At 40.2% G+C, this 19,693-nt stretch overlaps 1 protein-coding gene across 9 annotated transcripts in view; it reads right to left on the reverse strand.

The window, feature by feature from the left end:
* SEMA4D (semaphorin 4D) overlaps positions 1–19,693 on the reverse strand; it is a 106,094-nt gene that overhangs the window by 28,723 nt on the left and 57,678 nt on the right. Inside the window, exon 1 of one of the 9 annotated variants that reach the window (XM_087926857.1) lies at positions 10,057–10,076. The exons of the other annotated variants lie outside the window; for them this stretch is intronic. The gene's annotated coding sequence lies outside the window, so the exon portion shown is untranslated. Of the gene's footprint in view, positions 1–10,056; positions 10,077–19,693 lie in introns of those variants that run through there. 9 annotated transcript variants of the gene reach the window in all.

Here is a 19,693-nt window from a genome sequence, read left to right on the forward strand (position 1 = left end):
CCCAGGAGTCTCACGCCCCTGGACCAGCAACCAGCCGGATGCCTGAAGCAACCTTCACTCCCACGGCCGCTGGCCTAAGACAGGAGGACCTACCCACGATCGAGATGCCTGAGTACATGAGAACTTGGATGGAGCAGGCTATTCGACAGGGGATAGCTCAAGGCATGCAGCAGATGGCCGGACCAAGCCTTCCTCAGACGGCTCCCGCACAAGAGCCGGTGCCAACTAGGTCCATGCCCACCCTGGACCCGGCTCCTGGTCAGGTACCCTCCCGGGGGGCCAGCCCTCTTCCAGAAAGGGAACCGGAGGAGGGAATGGAAATTTTAGACCAATACAGGGAGGAGGAGGAGGACCTTGAATGGGGATCCACCTTCCATGGGGAAACTTTTTCGGATTTAGACCTGATGGAAGCAGAGCTGTCGGAGGACGAGGGCCTTACCCCCGATCAGCCTTCCTTTGTGGGGTTATTCAAGCCCCACATGTTCAAGTCCATCTTGTTCAAGGCCAAGAACACCTCGGGCCTGGCCACTCAACTCCCCCCTGCCCCCCTCTCCTCTGGGGAGGAACCGGAGGACGCAATGTTCAAGCAGCCCGTGGTGGCAGAGGATGTGATTCCCGCCCCTCCCATTTTCCACGATCTGGTTTCTAACCAACTGGGGGCTCCTCCGGCCCCATCCACACAGGATAAGAGGTTGTTTAACCTCGAACCGAGTTTCTGCTCCCTCCTCAATACCCCGGAGGTGGACGAGCCCATTGTTGGTCTTGCCTCTTCCTCCTCCTGAGTGACCCCCTGGAGGCCCTCAAACCCGAGGATAGGAGGTCTGAGTTGGCCTTGCGTCGGGCTCATCTAGCCAACGCCTGGGCAATTAGATCGGCCACCGCAGCCTCCTTCTTTACCAGATCCTCTATCCGGTGGCTCCGTCAACTGAAGTCACACATCCCTCCATCCAACATACGGGCGCTTCAGGACATAGCCAAAATCACAGCGGCTGCAGAGTTCTCAGCTAACGCCACGTACCATTCGGTTAAATTCTCCTCCCGGGCGTTAGCGTCTCAGGTCACTGCCCGCCGCCTGCTCTGGCTCAAACCATGGCAGGCGGACGTGAAGAACAAGGTCAAGCTGGCCTCCGCCCCCATTAAGGGGGAGAAGCTTTTAGGGCCGGCCCTGGACCCCCTCTTGGCCGAAACTAGGGGAAAGAAGAAATTCCTTCCTCCTCTTTTTCGGAGGCCTGACTCCCGAACCCCTCAGCCCTTTCGAAGAGGGTCCTCCCGGTCCTTCTACCAGTCCCCCTTCCCCCCCAGATACCCGAGGCCTCCCTCGTATAGAGCATCATATCCCCAGGATCGTTCTGACTCGAGCGATCGAAATAGGAGGGGCGGAGGATTTAAGCGTCCCTTCAGGGGTTCCGGGGGGAGACCCTTCCGGCGCTCCAAATAGATCCTGTCTCTTTCCCCCCATTGGTGGTCGACTGAGACATTTCGCCGACCTGTGGGATTCTACCACTTCCAACAAATGGGTCAGGGACTCCATTAGGTTTGGGCTTGCTCTGGAGTTCAACTCTCAACCTCCCGAGTTCTTCATGTCATCTCCTCCCTCTAGGGATCCCTCCAAACGTATATTGATGGATTCTGCCATCCAACACTTACTCTCCATCCAGGCCATCCAGCCAGTTCCTCCCTCTCAGCGAGGCCAGGGTTTCTATTCCCACCTCTTCGTGGTCCCCAAGTCCTCGGGGGGATGGAGGGCTATCCTGGACCTCAAACGACTCAACCGCTTCCTAACCCTCCGCAAATTCAAAATGCACACCCTTCAATCCATTTTGCAGGGCACCAGGCAAGGAGATTGGCTCTCTTCTATAGACCTCTCTGAGGCATACCTCCACATCCCAATTCGGCCTTCCCACTCCAAATTCCTTAGATTCTGTTACAATCACCATCATTTCCAGTATGTGGCCCTTCCCTTTGGGTTAGCTTCCGCTCCCAGAGTTTTCACTAAGATCCTCGCGGCCCTGGCGGCTCGCTTAAGGGACTACCCGGTCCGGCTCCACTGCTATCTGGATGATATCCTCATCCTGTCCCATTCCCAATCCCAAGAAGAGCTGGACACCAAGACTACCCTCTCCGCTCTCCAAGCCCATGGTTTTCTGGTCAACCAAAAAAAGAGCCAACTGGTCCCTTCTACCCGAATTGCCCACTTGGGGGCCATCATTGACACAGTGCAGGAAAAAGTGTTCCTTTCCCCAGAAAGGCTTCAGAGTATTCAAAATTCAATTCAGGTTATTTGATGATCAAAGAGGGCTTCTCTATTAGAATTGTCTAAATTACTGGGAAAAATGGTTTCATGCATCTCTATTATTCCTTGGGCCCGTCTTCATACTAGGTTCCTGTAGTGGCTCCTGCTCCCATTTCAAAGGTCCGGCAGAAGCAACTCAAAATCCTCCATCAAGGTACCTCCAAAGGTCCTCTCATCTCTCCTCTGGTGGACCAACCCTGCCATCAACAGGGGTCATCTCTTCAAAGATCCCCAGCGTCTTGTCATCACCACAGACGCCAGCCTGAGCGGCTGGGGCGCTCACATCCAGTCCCTTACAACGCAGGGCAAATGGTCCCAAGCAGAGCGGGCCTGCAGCATAAACTGGCTGGAGCTCCACGCCATCCACCTGGCCCTGCGCCATTTCCTGCCTCAGGTACGCGGGCGGCACATCCTTATTCTCACGGACAATGTTACCGCCAAGGCCCATGTCAACAGGCAGGGCGGGACCCAGTCTATCCAGTTGATGAGAGAGGCCGAAAGACTCTGCCGTTGGGCAGAGCATCACCTCCTCTCGATCAAAGCAGAACACATTTCGGGGACCTCAAACACCCGAGCGGACTGGTTAAGCAGGGCCACCGTGGACCAGTCCGAGTGGCGCATCCACCCATCCCTTTTCAGGGAGGCGACCATGATCTTCGGTCTCCCATCAGTGGATCTCTTTGCATCCCCCCTCAACACCCAGCTCCCTTGGTTCTTCTCCAGATTCCCTTCCCCCGGGGCCGAGAATCACGACGCACTTCGCTGTCTGTGGCCCCCGGGACTCCTGTACGCCTTCCCCCCGTTAGCTTTACTTCCCAGAGTCATTCAGAAACTGATCCAGGAGAAGGCAGATCTGATTTTAGTGGCTCCCTATTGGCCCAGGTGGCCATGGTTTGCGGATCTCCGCAACCTTTCGGTGTCTCCCCCGTGGAGAATCCCTCCGGACAGGATCTCCCTGTCTCAGGGGCCCATTCAACATCCGGACCCCCAATGGCTCCAACTAACCGTGTGGAGGTTGAGCGGGAAAAGTTGAGGAAGGAGAATTTATCTGACCAGGTCATTAACACGATCCTGGCCGCCAGACAGCCTTCAACCAATCGGATATACAATGCTACCTGGGTCAGCTTCTGCAGGTGGTGCCATGCCTCCATGGTCAACCCGCTCTCGCCTTCGGTGGCCCAGATTTTGAATTTTCTCCAGGATGGGCTCAAAAAAGGTCTCTCACCTAATACCCTGAGACGCCAGGTAGCGGCCCTCTCGACCGTCGTCTCCGGCGACAATCTGGGTCCCCTCTCTCACCATCCCCGTATCAGGGCCTTCCTAAGGGGAGCTACTAACCTCCGTCCCCCTGTCGTGCACCAGTACCCCACTTGGGACCTTAACAAGGTCCTGGTGGCCCTAAGTAAACCTCCTTTCGAGCCTATTAGAGAATCCTCTCTCCAAACTTTGACCTTTAAGGTAGTATTCCTGGTGGCAATTACCTCGGCTCGCCGAATTTCGGAGATTGCTGCCCTTTCGGTGAGAAAGGACCTTTGTATCTTCCATTCCGATCGGGTGGTCCTACGCCCCGACCCGACCTTCTTGCCCAAGGTCAATTCAGCCTTCCACAGGGCTCAGGAGCTTACACTCCCGAACTTTTGTGCCAATCCTTCGCGGGAAAGGGAGAAACGATGGCACACCCTAGATGTGAGGCGGGCCCTCCGCATATACATTAACCGCACGCAACCCTTTAGAAGGTCCGAGTCCTTATTTCTCTCCTTCCAGCCCAAGTCCTTAGGCCACAAGGTGTCCCCTTCTACCATCAGGCGATGGATCAGAGCCACCATCGCCAAGGCTTATTCGTCTCAGGCTTTGCCAGTTCCCAGCGGGGTTACGGCGCATTCCACCAGAAGTGCGGCCATCTCTGCGGCCTGGGCTACCCAGGCTCCAATCTCAGACATTTGTCGGGCCGCCACCTGGGCTTCCCCCTCCCCTTTCATTAGGCACTATAAGATTGACATCTTTGCGTCAGCGGAGGCCTCGTTTGGTAGACGAGTCCTCCAGCAGGTCATCGAGGACCCAGGGGAGCTTCCACCCCAGACGGATTCCCTCCCGTAGGACAGCCAAGCTTTGGTATGTCCCACTCTCTGGATGATCCAAGCAGCTTGAGGGAGAATGGGCGTTGGTCTTACCTGACACGCCATTTCTAGTCGAGCTGCGAGGATCATCCAGCCCCACCCTTTTTTATTTTTTTCCATCTGGGGGAACCTTGTTTCAGCCAATGCCTTAAGTCTAGTTAGATGAAAGTTAGACGACTTTCCTCCTCTCTCGACTTCGCATAAACTGGGGAACGCTACAAGGGACCACGTGACTGAGGGTGGAGCGTTCCTCAGTAATTAAGCTCAGCCTACACAGACGCAGACTGGAGCACCTCCCACTCTCTGGATGATCCTCGCAGCTCGACTAGAAATGGCGTGTCAGGTAAGACCAACGCCCATTTTATGGGAGGTTTATTTATTTAGCATATGGCAAATACATGAACTTATAGTGGTTCAAATATTAAGGACAGGATGGTCTGTGTTGAAAAAAAAAAATCAAACATTGGGCCAGTGCAAGCTGTTGATGAACATTCAGAAACAATGTGATAGATATTTTGTCGATGAGCACCACTGTCACACTGAGGAACAAGAGACAAGACCCAACTTAAACAATGAGTCCTGGCAGACACCATGTTGGGTATGGATCCTGTTCAGAGTTGACTAAAGCTGGCGAGGAAGGTCAAAAACCCAGCACCTTTTGTGCAGGATCATCTATGTAACTGCCTGTATCTTGGTTTTCAGCAGCCCATTTGGTACTGCTGATAAGAATAAAAGAAAGGAAGAAGCCAGACACATTGCCATTTCAATATTATTTACAATTTTAAATAGTTAAAAAGTAAATATAATGAAAGAATAATCCGCAATGCATGAATAAAAAGTAAAAATTAATAAAACTGAGAAACCATAGTGGAATTTGTATTATATATTTAAATTTAATTCTGTGGAGATGCAAACCACAATTACACTGATCTCAGATGCACATTCGGCATCCACCTCCTTTTCTCAACACTACTTCCCTTCTCATAGGCTGTATATCATGCGTTCTTGTCATCAACCACAGCTGTGGTCCACACATAAGGCAGCTGGTTTCTTTCTTTTGCCACATGCAATATACAAAACCAGACTATCTTTCTGCCTTCAAACAGTTCTAACTTGCTTAGCAGCACAGAGTGTGATGAATCTGGCCCCCTCTTCATTTTCCATTTTGAGGACAGTAGTTGTGCGCATGCACATGTGTGCCTCCAAAAGGTTTACTTAACCATCTGAGTGGCATCCTGTGCATTCCTATAACAAGTAAGCCCTACTAAGCTGGGGGAAATTAATAAAGAAATTTAGGACTACATTATTCAGCTGCAATACCCTCCTCAGAAATGGGAGTTTTCTCAATAGCAGTAGCTGTGAGAGGGATCTTGGAGTCTTAGTGGACAACCAGCTAAATATGAGCCAGCAATGTGCAGCAGCAGCCAAAAAAGCTAATGCAATCCTAAGTTGTATTAACAGAGGGATATAATCAAGATCAAGGGAAGTACTAATACCACTCTATAAAGCCTTAGTAAGACCACACCTAGAGTACTGCATCCAGTTTTAGACAGCACGTTATAAAAAAGATGTTGAGACTCTAGAAAAAGTAAAGAGAAGAGCAACCAGGATGATTAGGGAACTGGAGGCTAAAACATACAATGAACGGTTGCAGGAACTGGTAAAGAGAAGGACCAGGGGAGACATGATAGTAGTCTTCCAATATTTGAGGGGCTGCCACAGGGCGGAAGGGGTCAAGCTATTTTTTAAAGCATCTATAGGCCAGACAAGGAATAATGGATGGAAACTGAACAAGGAAAGATTTAACCTGGAAACAAGGAGAAACTTTCTGACAGTGAGAACAATCAACCAATGGAACACGTTGCCCTCCGAAGTTGTGGGAGCGCCATCACTTGAGACTTTCAAGAAGAGATTGGACAGCCATTTGTCAGAAATGGTGTAGGGTCTCCCGCTTGGGCAGTGGGGGGTTGGACTAGATGACCTACAAGGTCCCTTCCAACTCTGATTATCTGTTATCTGTAAACATTCATGAGGATGAGGTTAACAAAATCAAGCAGAAGAAGGTTGCACTTAAGAGGCTCCAGCCTGACATTCACAAGAAAAACTATCTGTGCCATCAACATTTATTTCAGATATGTATTATTCTACACATGGATTTTTATTAGGCCTTCTAAATAGTTATGTAAAGTGAACATTTTTCCAGAAATGGGGTCACTGGCTATAAACTGATGTAATTGCAGATGGCAGTCAAAAAGCCAAATTAATTTGACACAAATTTTGAGAAATTAAAATTAAATTCATCTGATTTCACATGACAAATGTTTCCTCATGTGGTAACACAAATTTCTGGATAAAGATTTAAAAGAATATATCTTGAAACTGTTTTTGGTAACTTTTCATAGATTTATATTACTTTTAAAAAATACTGCTGGCATTAAATAAATGCATAACATAATATATAAAGCAGGGAACATCAAACTTTCTAAGATAGTGATCACTAAATAAATGTTCAGAAAATGTGGATACTATCCCTCTCTTGGTTTCTGCTTTTTTAACACCAGAGAAATTCATAATTTCTGGTGAATAAAATAATGATTACTGTGTGAGTTTCCATTTCCTGTCCCATTTTGAAGATAATTTTGACCCCAAAATCATTCCAAAATTAAGTGTTTTTTACCTCTTCAATGTAAACTCTGTCTTAGTTTGTGTATACCGAACTTTATAAAAAGCTCTACGAGTCTTCTCTGCTCAAAAAGAATATTCAGTAGAAATCCCTGAACACTAAAACTTTCATGTGAGAAAGACTAGCTAATTCAATAGCACTGAAACCTTGGGTTGAGGTGGATAAACCAAGTCAGACTAATTATGTGGGGGACTGTGGTAAACACCTGCTAGACCCCTCTGTCCTCTAAAGTTCCACATATTCAGAAGTTTGAGAAACTTAAAAGAAATCATACGTGCGATTAAGCCTGCCGATGCTGGAAAATAAAATTTAAAAAAAGAGAGAGAAATGAGGCCAGAACAAAGAATAAGTATTACCCAAAGTTTTGCATGCAACAAGCAAAGACATTAAAATAACAGAGAAACACTTAGAATGAAATCCAACTCTCTTCTCAATTGTATGACAGATCTGTGTTGCTATATAATTTTGTGCTGCCTATAATTGGAAGGCAGGCAGATGGATATAGAATCTGTTTACTCTCTATTTATTTATTTTTATTGTGGAGTAGTTTAATGGCAGAACTAATAATCTTTGTGTTTTGGGATAAATTAGTATGTGTCACCCAAGGAAACAGCTGCTATAGTTAAGCAGTGTTATCTACTGCAAAAGATCTACCCTTTTTGAAGTCTCCATAAATCCCTCCAAAACAAAATTATTTTTTAAGATGTTGGTTATATTTTATTACACATCTGGATTACCATCCTATATCCACAGGTATACATATAGGAACATAAAACTTGAATGAAATCACAAAATATTTCAAATATATTGGAGTGATCAAAATAACCATAAATTGGAAGTGTTTGCATCTACTCCAGGCTAGCACAAACCAAGTGTGCAGACAAACATATAATTGAAAATGGAAATGTCTAGCTCTATTAGATTACTACCTCTTTAGCACAGAAGAAATGGTTCTGGAAAGTTTGGGAACAAATAAGGCTATCAGCAATGGTTTTTGATATCTCTGAGTTCAAATGCCTATCAGAGTTAATAACTGGAAAGATGAAGGGAACAATAACATGGGCATAAAAGAATATTCACCCATTATGCATCAACTTGTAAGAGTATCTTTGTAACGAAGTTCTAATTTCTTATGGATAAAAGTGTCTTTAAAAGTATCTTAAAAAGTACAGTCTCAAACAATGGGCCTCCAACAAGCAGAGGTAACAGATAACACATTTCCTTGATGGAAACAGTAAGCTTGCCAATAGAGACCATGTCCTATATTGCAGTCTCCCTAAGGGCTTGCAAGGGACACACTCCTCATAAGCACTCTTGATCCAGGCAAACTTAAAGGAAGGAGATCTTCTTGTTGTCTTCTCCACATGTACAGCCAATATTGGACACAAGTAGCGTTAAGAAACAAACCTCTTATTTGAACTGCTGCAAATATATAAGATTTGTAGGTTGTCAACCAGCGAACAACAGTTCACTATAGCAAGCATATCCTTTGTTTGCAAAGCAGCTGCATATCTGCAACATAGCCATACACTATAATTGGTGAGCAATCTGCCAACTGATGATGCTTAGTAAAATCTGTTTGATAGATTTTCTCCCAGCCAAGAGCTTGTTTAATGTGGCCCTTGGGTGTGGAGTACCTTTTTTCAAGTATGCATATCAAGTGCTGCTAAAGTGATCTAGGACAGAAAGCCAAAATAATGGGCTTTGCACCTCTAAACTTGACTATGAAAGAAAAAGTTTAAGACTGCAACAGTTAAAACTTTGGAATGCTTCCTTCATAGCTTAAACACATGGTAGTAATTTTGTTGAAAGGATCTTTTGTGAAAATGGGAGTATTTTGCAGTGTTTCCAGTTAAGTAGCAGCATACTGAATGTTTTATGTTTTAAGTGCAAAACAAAACATACTTGCTTTGTGTGAAATATTGTAGGAGACAATACATCATACTATTAAAAGCTACTGTTTAAAAAGTGCTAAGTAAATACAAGTAGTCCTTGACTTACAATTATTTGTTCAGTGACCGTTCAAAACTACAACAAGATGAATGAAGGGATTTATTTGTGCCCAATGTTATGGCTGTTGAAGTGCTCCAGTGGTTATGTGATAAAAATTCAAGTGTTTGGCAGTCTGCTGATAATATAGCTGTATGGGCACTGAAATTATCTCATTTACTCCTCTCTCCACAATCTTAGCCGCCCACCCAGTTCACCACACCTGGGAAGCTCAGACCTGCTGCCAGCCCCTTCAGGCCTGAAAGGCCTTGGCCAGTTACAGGACCTACCTGTATGCACAAATTACCTCACAACCTCTGAAGGTTTTTTTTTTTTTTGCAGCTGTTGGCAGCTATTGCGAGGTGTGGCTTTCCTGAGGCTGCTTAATGCCATTCTGCAAGTAGGCATCATCCTTGCAATTGTTCAGAAGGCTCCTTCACCAAATTGCCCAATTTGAAGAAGGATCCCTCTGAATGATCACATGAATGGTGCCCACATGTAGAATGGTACGAGACAGCCTTGGTAAGACTGCACCTTGCAATAGGTAGGGCGTGCCTGTCAGCAGCTACAGAAAACATGCAGAAGTGGTGCAACCTGTGCTTGTTAGAGGGTCCTATAACTGCCCAAAGCCTTCTGGGCCATAGCAGATTTCTGCATGCCGGTGGGCTCTATAGCCACACTCCCTGAGGCACCCCCGCACTCCATATCTCTGATTCTATCCACTTAATGATTCATGAGATTGCTTACTGACAATCAGAAATGTAGTCATTAAGCAAAATGGTCATTAACATCTTAATGACTGCTTTGCACAATGACTGAGATTCCAGTCCCAGTTGTAGTTGCAAGTAAAGAACTTTCTACGTATACGATTTTTTAAAAAAAAAATCTAGCTATGCATACTACCTAAACAAAGCTTATAAAATACATCAGGTGTAAATGTTTAAAATGTAAAATTTTGATTTTTTTTTTCTTACTTTAATACAATTGCTGGTCATTCTGAAGGATATCAGATGTTGAATTTGTTGGATGACCAGGCTGGGCCTGAGGGAGGGGGTTAAAGGTGTGGTCAATAATGAGTCCTTACATACCCACAAATATCTAAAACTAGCTCCTTTCTTAACTCCCACTAATTTCCCTTGACAATCAGTAATTTAGATTCTTGTAGAGAGTTTAAGCTTGCAATTATTCTTTATACTCATTTGAACTGCCTGAATCTCCTGATTTCTCTGGTGCTTGACTTAATTCCATATAAATCTATTCTTCCCTTCATAAATGGTTGATAGTAGAATATCATTTTTGAAATGTTGACAGGTTTCCTATTATAATACAGTACAATTCTAAAATGGACAGACTAGATCAAGAATGCATGTTTCAAAAGTAACATTATTTTTCTTCATATATATATATATATATATATATATATATATATATATATATATATGCATTTGTTTACTTATTAAATTTATATATGCTTAGTTCTCATATATGGACTGGACCGCTTCAGCTAGCTGACTGACATATTGAATGGCTGAAGCTTCTCTATAAGCAAGTACTGTGTATATGGAGGCACACCCTCTCATATAAACCTATATAAATCCTACAAATACATTAAAAAAAAATCTTTCATCTACAGGCCGAACTGCTTCAGCTCAGACACAGATTTTTTTATGTAAGAAGAAAGCATTCCTATGCAAAATATATTATTCCTGCCTCTCAGGGACACTTAGTCACCATTTGCAATGCATGGAAGCTTACCCCACTTTGATTTGTATTTATTTATAATTTAGAAAACAGAACTGATTTCAGTTGGGGTGATTGAGAAAAAACCCTTGTTCCCCATTCCCAACACTTGCCATTTTCTTTTAGAAAAATCTGCCTACCCTGTAGTGCATGCCTCCAATAGAAAAAGGGATACTCTATCCCAATACTCTAGACTATCTGAATACTTTTAAAAGGATGCATTTTATTGCTGGGCTTTAAAGGGGTAGACTCTGAAATCTATACTCCATCAAATACTGTGGGATCATCCAGCAGAGATTGAGAGGCAGGCTGGGGGAATGGGGATGGTAGGAGAGTGGCAGTTTGAATTCAAAAGTAGACATTCATGAAAACAAAGCCTTAAATCTTTTGCCTTCCTAAGAGTTAACAGAATGTTTTAACAAGGATTCCTCAGGCAGCAGGATTCTTACATGCTGCTAGAAGAGTAGAGGTTGTGTAGAAAAGAAAATGCAATGGCTTTTACACTGTTGAATGTTTGGCCACAAGGCCTTCAGTGTTTTTGCCTGTCAAAATCAGCTAAAGGGCTTAAAGTTAGCTATCTGCCAGACATTAGTTGCCATGAAATACTTGTCATCCTTCATTCCCATGCACGAATGACAGTCTTTTCAGACAAGTGAATACCAAAAGCCATTTCCCCAAATACAATTCCAGAATGGTAATTGTTTAATTATATGGTTGTCAAAACCATAAGTTCAATACATACAGGCAGACAAGTTTTCATGTTATTTTCAGTGGAATGATTTCTAATGGCAGAAAGAGAAGCTGTATTTTTCAACAGTCAGAAGAAATTACTGCTGATTTGTTTGGGAAACTTGTCCCTTTTTTCTGCCTTATTTCTGATATTCTCAGCTTGCGGGCCAAGGTGCATGCAAATCTGTCAATCAGGGTTCCCAAACCTTGGCCACATAATAAATAAAAGGCAAAACAGCCTGGAGACTGGATGTATGCATATACAAATATATGATGAGACCTCTGGCTCCTTGGAAGATCCAGACAAATTGTAACTAATGGGTTTGTTTAAAACTCACAAATGGTCTGATTTTAGCAAAGTTGCACAATTTCCACTTTTATTGTTAGAGCAATCTCTTCAAAGCCAGGCTTTACTTTAATCAGTGGTGCCATAGGAAGAAAATAAGTAAAAGCCAAAATAAAGCCAAACATAAAGAAATAGAAAGGATACTATGTCTGCTTTCAGAGATGCCTGAAAAATATTGTATTATATTGCATTATTATAGTTTAAATAACCAAAAATCCATGTTCATTTTGAAAAACGACATCATTCCTTTTCCTCACCCTAATTTTCCCCCAAGATTTCCTATTTAAAAATGATTAAGGACAAAACTACAGTTGTTTTTATAGTTTTCCATGCTAAATTGGAGTAGCACATAAAGCTATTTTTAAAAACAGGGAAGGGGTTATCAGAAAGCTACTTGATAATTTATGTGGATTGATCTTTGTAGAATGCCCAGATGCCAGGAAAATGCTTACAGCAGCAGTAGTCTAAAACAGCTAAGTTGTTAAGAATTGTTTGTCTATCTTTTAATATTGTACATTAACATCAACATGCAGCCATATGTAATTGCCTTTTAAAAATTATTTTATAATAGATAAAGAAAAGGCAGAAATAACATCAGGAAGGTAAAGAAAGAAAATTAACGAGCAAAAAATTATGGATAAAGAAACTTGTTAGAAACTATTCTATGTATTAGTGAGCTAGTAGCAAATCACCCTCGCAAATTTTTCAATTCTGAATGAAGCTGAGTTAGTTTATTTTTATTGGGCAAAGATTATTATATAAAAACATAATGTTATGATTATTTTATCCAGGTTTAATGCACTACTATTGAAGGATGCAAGGGATTTTATATTAAAATATCTAAAATTAGTTAGATATTCTAATATCCCATCAAAAACACTTATTACTTCAGATATTGTACCACTTGGACATTAAAAGTGACAAAATGCATTTACAGACTAAAATGCAGAAGGGAGGGAGGGGAAAGAATGAATGAAAGAAAGAAAGAAAGAAAGAAAGAAAGAAAGAAAGAAAGAAAGAAAGAAAGAAAGAAAGAAAGAAAGAAAGTTAGTTACCATTTGGAGAAACCTGTCAGTTTCTCCCTCATGAATCAATTACTTTTAAGTATGTTTTATGTAAAAGGTGAAGGATTCCCTGTTAGTTGTGCCTGACTTTAGAGCATGACAGTTATTTCCATTTTTTAGGCCAAGGGAGCCAGCATTGTCCAAAGACAATTTCCATGGTCAGGTGGCCAGCACAGCTACCTGACAAATATGCCAAAGGCACTTGGAACGCTGTCACCTTCCCACCAAAGTGGTACCTATTAATCTACTTGCATTTGCATGTTTCGAACTGCTAGGTGGGCAGGATATATTTTCTGTATAGCATACTAAATGAACTATAACATTATAGCCCAGAAATCTTTGGTGCTATTATTAAAATAAAAATAAGAGTGCATTGTTTTACATTTTATTTTTCTTAATAAAATTATTATTTTGCTCTTAGTAAACTATGAGAAAAAAGTGTTAGCATTTCAGTTCAGAACTAAACAAATCTCCTAGTCACTTTCCTTGATAGAAAGCAGGCATTGTTTTACTATTCATTGTGTGTTTTGGTTTGGGGGGGCGAAGGTGTCTTTTATTGCAGTGCTTTAACAATGAAGTGAGAAATTCCAAAGTTCGAACAACCCTGGAAGCTCTATCCTCCTGACACAAAGGCCTTGCTTTCAAATCCCAAATGCTACACGATAAATTATAGAGATAGATGGATAAATTAGAGATGAAAGGATATGCAATGAAAGAAAAACTGGTTTGCCACTATCTATTTGAAAAGTTGAGTACTCTAGGGTTGCAAAACTTCTTGCTTTCTAAATTTGAGAAGCTATCTTGAAAATGAATCCTCAGTAATAAAGGAAAATTCATCAAGCAGAATTACCTCCATTATATCCTCCTTCTAACTCATGTCAGAAGCTAACATGAGTTAGTTCCCAATATATGGAGGCCTACCTACTCTGCCATGAAACTTGCATATGATAATCCCATTTAATATATATCATGTAAAAGTCCAGTTTTGGAAGAGGCCAGATTCAGTGAAACGAAGTGTTCCTTATTTGTCAAAATTATGTCAGTTGTTTTCTCCCTGACAAAACATGCAGAGCATTTCTGCCATAAGCATCACACTGGGAAGCAAAACAAGATTTTTGGTGAATTTCTATTCTCTGGTACTGGAAATGGTCTGTCTCTGGAATTTGTCAGCACAGCCATAGCCAATTAGTTTCCACTAATTAGCCATCTTTCTGTCCCAATGAATTGAAATTCTTGGGGAACCCACACTTACTTACTTTAATCCAGTGTTAATGAAAGAACCCACAAGAAAACGATAAGGAAAAACTAAAATGCTGTTTAGACTAGGAAGGGAAACTATTCCTTAGTGTCCTACCTTCTGTACATTTGCTACATAACCTGAAACGTTTACATCTGAACAAACTGCACAAAGATACAGAGAGTGGGTTTCTTTCCAGAAAAACGAGTAACTGAAATCCACAGATTAAAATTATCCAGTGTCTAATGACCTTCCTCAAGGGCATTTTTCAACACTGACTTGAACAATCCCTCTAGGACAGTGATTCCTAGAGGGATTCTGAAACTGAGCTCGGAAGTCTACCAGATGGTCTGCTAAAATTTCCCCACTTTCACTGGCCAAAGTCAGTTTGCTTCTTCAGCGTTGTCTCTGCATGCCAAAATGATCAGTTGGCAAAAATATCCTTATTACACTAGTTCCTATCTAACCATCTGTCTCAACTGTCATTGGCTTACATGTATGAAATTCTTAGTTAAATTTAGAATACCTACTTTTATTATAATATTTTGGAACTAACTATAAAAAGTAAATAGCTTCTTGTGGGAGTCAAAATTATTTTTGGCTATCTTGGTTGTTAACAAAGATAAGCAATTTTATGATTTTAGAAACTGGACATAATAGGGGGAATAAAGATTATAAGGAAAAAAATACAAGCTTATACAAGTTTTGGTGTCAGTTTGGATTTACAAATTGATACATTATAACACATGGTAACAGTGGAAATATTAAATGAGATCTTTGAGCAATGGAGCAATAAATTAGTAGCTACAATATCAACAGTGTCAGCAATAATGTTTGATTCAATGAATATATTTAATGAATATATTATCTCAAAAAGATGTCAACGAGTAAATGACAGATTAGACCAAAAATATCTGACAAGGCTGAGAAAGTTCTGAAAGTGGAATTACAAATGACAGGCCAAGAGAATAATTTGGAAAATGATGTATTATAGGGTTTATAAAAGAAAACGGCTGAAATTTTAAAAACTAAAGCGGAATTGCAAATGACAAAGAGAATAATCTTGAAAATGTTTTCTGATTGGACCTACACAAAAGAGGATTGTTATAAACCCTTGAAGAAGTCTGTGTGATGAGATTAAAAAAAAATCAAAGAGAAACAAATTCCTACAATAAATTAAAGATTACACTGCTAGTAATACAAAGAAAAATAAGTGAGTTATTTAATCTAAGTTAAAATAAGGCATATTTGCAAAGTTCTGGCAACTCTACGGACTTTTAGATGAAATTTTAGATTGAAAAGTTGATGTTTTATAGATTTGTTTATAGATAAGTTAAGACATAGAATATAGTATGAAGAGATATCTGTAAATTTATCAGCAAAAGTTACTAAATTTGTCTATACGTAATGGAGATTGGAAGATACCGCTTTATATATTTTTATTTTACATAATTCTTTTTCTTCTATGTTTTTCTGATGAACTTTTTATTCTTTCTTACTGTTCTTTTTTCTTTAAGTTTAGTTTGTATTAGGTTTTTACTATTTCAATTAAAATCTTTAATAAAAATTATTTCCAAAAAAAATGGAGATTGGAAGGAAAATGTAATCAAACTCATCAACATATCAGCCCAAGAATACTATGACTATGGGTCTAGTTTGAGAAACTGCTGTAAAGTGTGGACCAACAACCTAATGGGCCAGAACCTTTCCTTCTACATTTATAGAAGAGATGGTGTGCTACAAACCAGCCACGGTCTCAATCATTATCAGCACACTGGGTGCCATATCAAAAAATCTTGGATGGCACTTACAAAATCACATAAATTTTGTTATTTCATATCTTCTTTCTTTGTACACACATCCATGAAGCTTTAATAGTCTTATTGCAAAGAGATTACCTTTAATCTCTAATTATAGTTCGCAGGACTCAATAGATCAGGGGTGTCAAATGTGCATCGTCATGGCATCATCATGTGACGTATTGCAACTTTCCCCCCCTTCGCTAAACCAGCCATGGATGTCACCAGCACATGATGCATCTGTGCTGCGGGCTGCCAGTTTAACACCCCGGAACAGATTCTTGCCCACAAGTTTAGTGTGCAGCATATATACATATATATTTATTGAACAGACAAAGGAAGAAATTTTTTCATAAATGAAATGCACCGAGAATAAAGTTCATTTTAATATCAATTTTGATTGCACAGGACAATTTCCCAGTTAACTCTGTGCATATTCTGCTATGCCTTTAATTCTAGAAGCCAAGCAAAGCTAAAACATCAGTAGCCACTATGATGAGCTAACTAGCAAAGCCCATTTTAAGAGTGAAGTAAAAGCAGTCATTGTTCACCACTTTCAAGTTAGTAGCTGTTTAATTTGCAATTCTGTCTGCAGTTAATGTTCCACATCCAAGGGTGGTTCTTTTTTTTTTTTTTAATCAAAGCATTTTTATGGCTATTACAAAGGTAATAGACCTTTTTAAATAATTGCACCTTTAAGTATTTTAAGGTCTCTTGAATATCTACAACAATATCAGATTGCAGTAATTTGTGAAAAGATTGATCATAAATGGCATGAAACAGCTGCTGTAGAACTGAATTTTAGTATGACTCTATAGGAAATGATTAAATTCAAGAAAGCTATTGTGTTTCAGATCAATGTACTTTCTACGAGATTTTGTTCTAATTCATCTTACAATCTATAATTTTGGATATAGTTGTTAAGTTCAAAAGTAAGAGAAGATGTTTCACTTTCAATTAATGAACACAATTTGGAGATGTCTTTGGGTGTGTTTGCATATGTCTTTATTTTTCCAGATCATGATATTTTTTTTCTTTTTTCTTTCTATATTGACCAAATTGCTGCATTAACAAAATGTGAACAAAGAAAAAAGGCAAGAGTTAATTAACATGAACTAAATGTGGAAATTCTTTCATTGTGAAATGAAATAAATACCTTGCACAAAATCACATTCTAGCCCTCTATAGTAATAAGATAATTATCATTTGTTAGTTCCTATTATCATAGATTTGAAATACCTGTATGTTTGCACTGAAGGGATGAAAAGCCTTACAGTATTCTTCTCTATAGCTAATATACACGTTATATAACAGGGGTGTCAAACTCACGTCGTCATGGTCACATGACGTATCAGAACTTTTTTCCCCTTTGCTAAACCGGGCGTGGGCTTGACCAGCACATGGTGCATCTGGCCCACGAGCCGTGAGTTTGACAACCCTGTTATATAACATGAAACAAGCATTTCTTACTATATATTCAATGTAGAAATCATTCACAAACTTATTTCTTCCCTGGTATGATTTGTGATTATTCAGCCATACAACCTTACTTTTTTTTTTCCTGAAAACAGAAGTACAACTAATTTGCATCTCTTCTATTGCTCTTTGGTATAGCTTTAACATTTGAAAACTTAGCTTCAAATGAATAATTAAATATGATTACTGACTTGCATTGCCACTGCTATTCTTCATAGGAGAGATAATGATAAAGGTAACACTTTAGGTATCATTATATCCTCAATAAGCAAAGAAAGCAAAATGGGCAAATTGAAGCAAATTAAAATAAAAATTGTTTATTTTCATTCATTTCTGTATTTAGGACAAATGGATACAAATTTATTGCATCCAGAATGTAAAATACAGAGAAAGCTTCAAAGCTACCTTATTATTTGGCAATGCAGAATTACTGAGACTTTATTTCCTGATAATTTCCTAATACAAATAGTCTATAACTATGACTGTAATTGAGATCAGAACTTCCATCACTACGTGATGTGGTTGATAAATGAATCACATCCAATTTTATAATCATCAAGCGAATCACCATGGCCATTAAGCAAATTGTGTAATCGTTTAAGCAAATTTAGATCCCCCTCATTAACTTCACAGGTCAAAGAAAGCCAGTTTGGCCTAGTGGTTAACGCACTATCAGGCTAGAAAGCAAGAGATCATGAGTTCAAGCCTTGCCTTAACCATAAATGCCAGTTGGGTGACGTTGGGCCAATCACTTTCTCTCAGCCCAACTCCTCTCACAGAATTGTTGTTGTGGGGAAAATAGGAGGATAAAAGTATGCTGGATATGTTTGCTGCCTTGAGTTATACAAACAAACAAAAAATGTCAGAAGCTGGGAAGGTTACAAATAGTCGTGGGCTGCTACAACCATCGTAAATATATACTGATTGCCTGACTTTTGATTACTTGACCACAAGTATGCTGTGATGGTTATAAATGTGAGGACCAGTCGTAAGTTATCTTTTTCAGTGCCATCATAACTTCAAATTGTCATTAAATTGAGGACTATCTGTACAGGATAAAGCATCCTAAACAGCAAAATGACTCCACTCATGGAACACAGCTTTACAGATGGAAATTTCTAAAAATATATTGCACACAAATGTATACTCTTGACATAGCATTAGATATTAAATGCTGCTCATCCTCAGGCCTGCAAACTTTCCAAATGCAACAGATATGCTCTTAAATCAAGAGGTACTTGCCCAGAAGTTGTGTATACTTGCATGAATATTTAGTTGGGAACTGCACAAATTTTCAAGTTCTGTTTTAAGTACTTATTAATTAAGAAAACTGCAGAGGTAACTCATTTTTTGCATGAACAGGCTATGTATTTTTATCTTGTTCATCATTATTTTTAATTACGTTTATCCACTCAAAATATGAAATTATCTTAAGAAGCTATGGATACATTAACTAAAAATGTGAACTGTAAAATGCACTATCTTCATGAAAAAGACTAATTTAAAGCAATTAAAGCTCTAAAGCAGTTGATAATAGAAATAAAATTAATGGTATGTCCATTTATGATTATGATCATAATTAAGAGGCTTAAGAGGGTAAAAATGTCTGCCTACTGCCAAAAAGACAATAAAGATATGTCAAGTAAGCCTTTCAGGGGAGTTTATACTAGATGGAAGGAGAAAGCTATTTAAATGCATTGAATACAATTGATTTTTAAGAGGCTTCAAGGGGAAAAAACTTAAGATAGAAAAACCAGTTATTTTTGTCATAATTAACCGCAGTGGCAGATTACACTATGCTTATGCTATTTTGTGTTTGCACATGTCTGTTCCTTCAAGGGTATGTAGTCCTACACAACATGAATCCTGCACAAAACAAAGAAGTGCTTTTTGAATAGCAACCATATAGGGTGGGATAGGAAATTCTGCTGGTTAACCTAATATATCAAAAAGGCATCAGTTTAGAAAATAAAATCATATCTAAATTAAATTTTACTGACACTGTTATACAATGAAATCCCAATTTACCAGACCTCAGCACAATGAGCTTTCCATTCAAAGCAGACAGCTAAGCCTCCTAAAGGAGGTTCTACAGCAGAGGTGTCAAACTTGTGGTGTCATATCATGATTTTTCTCCCTTCGCTAAATGGTATGGGTGTGGCCAGCGTGTGACGCATCCAGCCCGCAGGCCGTGAATTTGACAGCCTTGGTCTATAGGGA

This window comes from Pseudonaja textilis, chromosome 2, assembly GCF_049901715.1.
Source record: "Pseudonaja textilis isolate UNSWEBS1 chromosome 2, rPseTex1.2, whole genome shotgun sequence".
NCBI classification, from domain to species: Eukaryota; Metazoa; Chordata; class Lepidosauria; order Squamata; family Elapidae; genus Pseudonaja; species Pseudonaja textilis.